Here is a 6,036-nt window from a genome sequence, read left to right as displayed (position 1 = left end):
CATTCTTTCCCAGATCTCATCCACCTATACCAAACATGCAACTGAGGTCAGTTTGCAACCCAAACAAGAGGTAATGTTAGTATGTGTTCCATGATGTGTGCTTATTTCCTCTATGATCAAATGGGGATGCCTATGTGCGATCATTACTCATGCATTGAAATGTGGGTGACGCCATTGTTTAATTCCATATGTGTGATGTATGCTTATCGGGGTTACATTTTGTGTTTGGGTTATGCTTGATATCTTTGAGGACTAATGTGTTTAGTCAGCTGTGTACGCTCAATTTAAATGGTCGAGATTAATTTATTAATCAACTGTGTGCACTAATATTTATTTTATGGACATGCGATATTTGAGCGGTGGACATTAGTTCGAGTGGGACATGTGTTGGCCGATGGGATCTCCGAGAGCGTGTGACACCCATTTAGCATATTCATATTCTAGAATTTATTGGCTTTGCCAATGTCCTTGTACATATCATTTTGGTATGCTTACCCTTTTGATATAGGCTCAAACATTATTATTACCCTTTTGCTATTTTTGTGCATATGTCATGCAAGCTCTCGATTTTTGCAAGCCTTGAGCTATTTTTGTAAGGGCGCTAATTTTGCAAAGGGGTACTGTAAATAATCAATAAAAAAAATCTGGGTGAGAAGGTACGGGAGCCTCTTCTCACGCCAAGGGAGATTCAACCCAATACTCTTGTTGATGGTTATTTTCCATGCTTGTCAATTATTTGTTTATGCTATACTTTTCTTAATAATTTGTGGAGAGTCTTGAGCCAATGGATTTTAAGCATATGAGTTTGTTAAATCTCTTCTCAAATGGTACAAAGATCCTGACACAAAATGTATCCCATGAATGACCACCATGATCATCATCACCCATATAATCATCCATGCCGTGACATGAACATCATAAACCCATACTTTCACATGCACCACTCCTCCCAGAAGTGATGGTATGTGCAAAGGGTCCCAAATTGGTCAATGGAATCCAAGTAAACACCATAGCTCCTTATTTGATCCTATACAAAAGGATGTATACATGTACATAGCCTTGCACTCATTAAAATAGTATGATAATGCTGCCTGCAAATCCAAACTAAACATCAAATAATCATGATATCGGCTTGCTCGATGGGGCATTGTGGTCTACGTTGCTTTGGGAGCTAGAGTTGTTTTTCCCAGGTAGAGTCGCCCTATGCCTCCAACAACAACTTATTGAGACAAACCATGTTCTTGGTTTGGGCTTCAGGTTTGGTGTTGTGGTACAAGGTTCGGTCAGTGGCTTGGATTGGCATATATGGGACCTTCCTCTTGGGTACCCAGAGTTTCCATTGCCCCTTATAGTAACCTTGCGCTTGGAGTATAGCTTTTGGTACCCACCACTTGTGGTATTGGCAAAGATGGATAGTTGCTTCGGATTCTACAAGGTTAGATGTGTTAATGGTAGTGATGTTAGTTGGGTTAGTTTTTGGAGAGGCCACTTTCATCATAGGGGTATGCAACAATGAAGGTTGGTCTTGCATAGGTGAGGCTTTTTTGGAGAGGCCTCTTCTTAAGTAGCTTGACTGGGGTGTGGGGTACTTTGGGAAGTTTGCTGGGTCCGAGCACTTCTTTGATGAGAGAATGGTTCTCTATGATAAAGTGTGACAAGAATTGGGCTCCTCATCTGATAAGGATAGTTACCTATTTGCTGGCAATTAGTTGCAAGATAGCAGTTACCTATTTGCTGGCAATTAGTTGCAAGATAGCAGTTCAAGAGTCCCAATCTATTTAGCATTGATTGTGTCCCATCCATCCTCGTCCAAGAAGCTCTTATTCACGCATGGTGCCTATAGGCATGACATAGAACTTCCCTCTCCCAAGGGGTTATTCCCAATGTAAAACATAGCACTGAATGAACGATCCTATGCGTGGTGTTTTGATTGTGTCTACACCTTCAATTTTCACATTGGTGGGTGTAAAAAATGGTTATTGCAATGTGGACCAAGTTGCATGGGACATTAGGTTGTTATGGCTCATACCCGTGTCAATGAGAGCAAGCTTATGTTCCAGGCTAGTCTCAGTGGTCATGCCCAACCAAAGTCTAGTGGGCTTCACCTCCCAGTCCTATTCTTCTAGGTCAATAACTTGGGCCATGTTTATTGAAATGTGGTGGTCATGCAACTTTTCTTGGAAAGCCTTAGCTTCTTCTTGGGCCTCTTGTTTTAGTGCAGCTTTTTTTTTTCCTGATGAATGGCTTTCATGGTATTTTCAATCAAGGGACCATAGTAGCATGTAAGTTTGCTATCATTTTGCGGTGTTGAAATATCCTTGCATTTCAACACCATTAAGTGTTTCAATGTACACGGATCTTTTTGGGGAGCGTTCGCAGACAAGGAATGGTCATAGCCCCTTATACTTGAGCTTGTGCTTTTAGTTTTTGATGCTATACAGGAGAACCATGTCCCGGACTTTGATATCTTTATTCTTGAGCTTTTCATAAACCATTCTTTGTACCTTAATTTTTTGATAAGAATTCCGTAGACAACATGCAATCAAGCTTCATCCAAGAATTCAAGTTAAATAATTGGTCGGCCAGCACATCCCCTATGAATCTCTCCTTGATAGCAATTCTCAAGTTGACCAGGAATTCCATGGGCATGATAGAGTGTTTTCATATATCAAGTGGAAAGGCATCGTGTTGATGGCGATTTTATAGGCCGTCCTGTAAGCCCAAAGAGGAGCACGTAACTTATGTTCCTAGTCATTTTTTGAGGCTTCTACTTTCTTGGTGGTTACGATAGCATAGATAATCTTATTAGTGCTTTCTACTTGACCATTGGCTTAGGGTTAGTGGGGTGAGGATTTACGATGTATGCTCCATGAATTCGCTTGGCAGGAACTTGATCATGTCATTGATGAAGTGGTTCCCCTATTGCTTACTAGTTCGAGCGGATATCAAAATCTAGTAACTATGTTCTCGTAAAGGAATTTGGTTATATCAGACTTTTGGGTCACATAGGCCGGGGCATTTTATCATGGTTGTGTATTGCTAGTGAATCGCTCACATGCAACCTTTTACAAATTTAGCCACATCTCCAAACAAAGTGGACCACCACAAGCATGTCTATAGAAATTTTTGGGTAGTGGTGTCTACAGAGAAATGTCCTCTTGCTACCCTGGAGTGGGCTTTCTCAAGGATGTCGACATATTCAAATTCTTAAGGACAATACTTCATGATTCCGTCTTGGTCCAACTTGTATAGTTGTCCTACAATCAGTTGGTAAGGGGTTGTTGTTTTGATAAGGTATCGTGCTTTGTCACCATTGATGGGTCTCTCTTGGGGGAAGACAATTAGCCAAATAATGGGTGATCTCTTAGGCTCATTCTAGAGAACAATGCAGAATCTAAATAGCAAGGCATCAGGAAGTTCATCCTCTACTTTGATCACCAATAATTCTATTAGGCATGTACAAGTGATCGGCATACACATGCTGTGAGCCTTTCCACATAATCATCACTGTGAAATCAAACTCTAGAAGGATTAAGATCCATCAAGTTATCCTTCCCATGGCACAAGGCTTCTTGACCAGGTAAAGAAGTGCCTGATTAAGATCCATCAAGTTATCCTTCCCATGGGACAAGGCTTATTGACCAGGTAAAGAAGTGCTTGATAGTCTATAAGAAATATAAATTTATTGACCAATAGATAATGACGATATTTCTTCACAACATAAACCATTGAAATTCCTTCTCATTCTGTGTGGTAGTGTAGTTTTGTTCAACATCATTCAATTGGTGGATTTCAACTAGCAAAGAAAACAGGGAAATCCATGTTATGCTCTCTTGGTTGTGCCAAAACGTGGTCAATTGTGAAAGTTGAGGCATCTACGTGCACATAAAAAATGATATCCTAGTTGGGAGATTATAGAATTGATGTGCTTGCTAGAGCTTTCTTGAGAGTGTCATAGGACTTTTAACACTCATCTATCCACTCAAAGATGACAAGTAGCTTGCACAAGGGTCTCACTATGTTAGCATATAGGATTATAAATCTACAATAGTATCTGACATGTCCCATGAAATGAGGGACACCCTTAAAGATAGTGGGTGGGGGAAGCTCAAGAATTAGCTTCACCTTTCTGTCATCAATGAAGATGCCATATTCAGAAACTATGTGGCCTAGTATTATTCCATGCCTCACCCAAAAATTGGCATTTGAGCAGATTGAGGGATATTCTATATAATGTGCATTTTTCAAGTACCTTCCTAAGCCTCTATTACATTTCTATAGTGCTTAACATCTATATGGAAGTGATTTCTTAGCCATCTATCGTGGTATATCTTATGCATGTTCTAGTGGGGAGGATATCCATAGTTGCAAGAATGTGCATTCAATTTTCTGAGTCTTTCGGCCTTAGAAATGAGACAAACTTCTAACTTTCATATTATTCATCCAACATTTTGTGACAAGCTTGGCACATGTTTAGCTCAATGGTGTTGGTGGTTATGAAGTCTTCCGTAAAGGTCCACCACTCATTAGATGAGTTTTCCATCTTTGTAAGTTTACTTTGAGGGTTTCATTTTGCTTTTGAATATAGATGTGGTCCGTGTCCCAATCGTGGACCATTCGGGTCTCTCGCATGAGGGGTTAGCCTAGGATATAGTCAAGGCTGCTCGGAAAAGTCTATCACCACAAAAGAGTGGCATAAATTTAGGCCAAAAGTTTTAATTCTTAGGTTTTGTAATAACCCGTGAATTTTGTTGTGGCTATGTTAGCGAGCTTGACTATCAGGTTGGTAGTATATAGGGATGGCTACCCCCACTTTTCCTAGCATTCCTTTTGGGAATGATGTTGACTCTAGCCACTCCGTCTAAGATGGTGGTGACTTGGCTGTCCTTGCATTTGACAAGGAGGATGACATTCATGTCATCACTTTCGAACTAGTGGCCCTGCTTATTCAATGGTACCTTTGGAAAGGCTTGGTGAGAACAACCTCTTCCTTAGTAGGTTCATTATTTTCTAACTCATCCGAGGAGTCTAGAATCAGTTGTTCTTCCATTCCCACTTTTAATCCTTTAAGTCATTTAAGCCTTAGACTTCCTTGGAGTAAGGAGCTAACCGAAATTTGCACTTGGGAGGCAAGGAAGGCGAAAAGTCTAGCTATCTCTTTAGGTGTCTATCCATTATTACTTGCATAGTTTTTGAGTCGAGTAATGGTGTATGGTTTGTGCTCATGGGTTGAACTTGGATTGGATGCTCTTAGCAAGAAATCCTTGTACATGTGGTCAATGCCACATCCTGTGCAGTGGTACTAAAGGATGGGAGTTGGTTCAGACACACCATAGCCTTTTTTTGGACACTTTGCCACCCGGTGGGGTCCCCTTGTAGTGATAACACTGTAATGGCATGTGGGATCCTAGGGCATTGATGTATCTTCCCCTATTTGATTATACTAAGTCATCTTAAACGTAGTGGATTAGGATCTGAGTTTGGAGACTCTGAGCCTCTAGTGTCTCTAGGTAGTTAGTGTCCCCAACTATCCCCTCGTCCTCCCCCTCAGGATTTTCGTTAGGGTCAATTAGGTCATGGGTGTCACTTAGGGAATGGGTGGTATGGTAATATCAGAGGCGGTAGGGATAGCTCTGGGACTCTTAAGACTCCTCTTTGGGGCACATATTTCCCCAGGTGAGGTGGGTTGTTGGCAAGCCTGGGTGTCTTACCAGTGGAGCTGGCAAGACTAGGTGTTGGCTAGGTGGACCTAGTGCAACCAACGATTGCTGACTCTTGTAGCAATGGATAGTGTCATGGTTTCCCATTCTCATGCACTATGTGCACTATCGATTGCTGACTCTTGTAGCAATGGATAGTGTCATGGTATCTAGTGCACTATGTGCACTAGATACCTCCTTGCCTTGGTCTTAAGTGGGGGAATTCTATGCTTATGTGGTTGTGGCATGTCATATTTAACACCATACTAACTCACATCTGGGGTGTATATATATGGTTGGCCTACGTTATCTTTCCTTTACCCTAACCTTCAAATGC

The sequence above is a fragment of the Cibotium barometz genome, chromosome 25 (assembly GCF_041138505.1).
Source record: "Cibotium barometz isolate CiBa-2024 chromosome 25, ASM4113850v1, whole genome shotgun sequence".
NCBI classification, from domain to species: domain Eukaryota; kingdom Viridiplantae; phylum Streptophyta; class Polypodiopsida; order Cyatheales; family Cibotiaceae; genus Cibotium; species Cibotium barometz.
The sequence above is the reverse complement of the archived record's forward strand: the minus strand, read 5'-3'. Positions refer to the sequence as shown.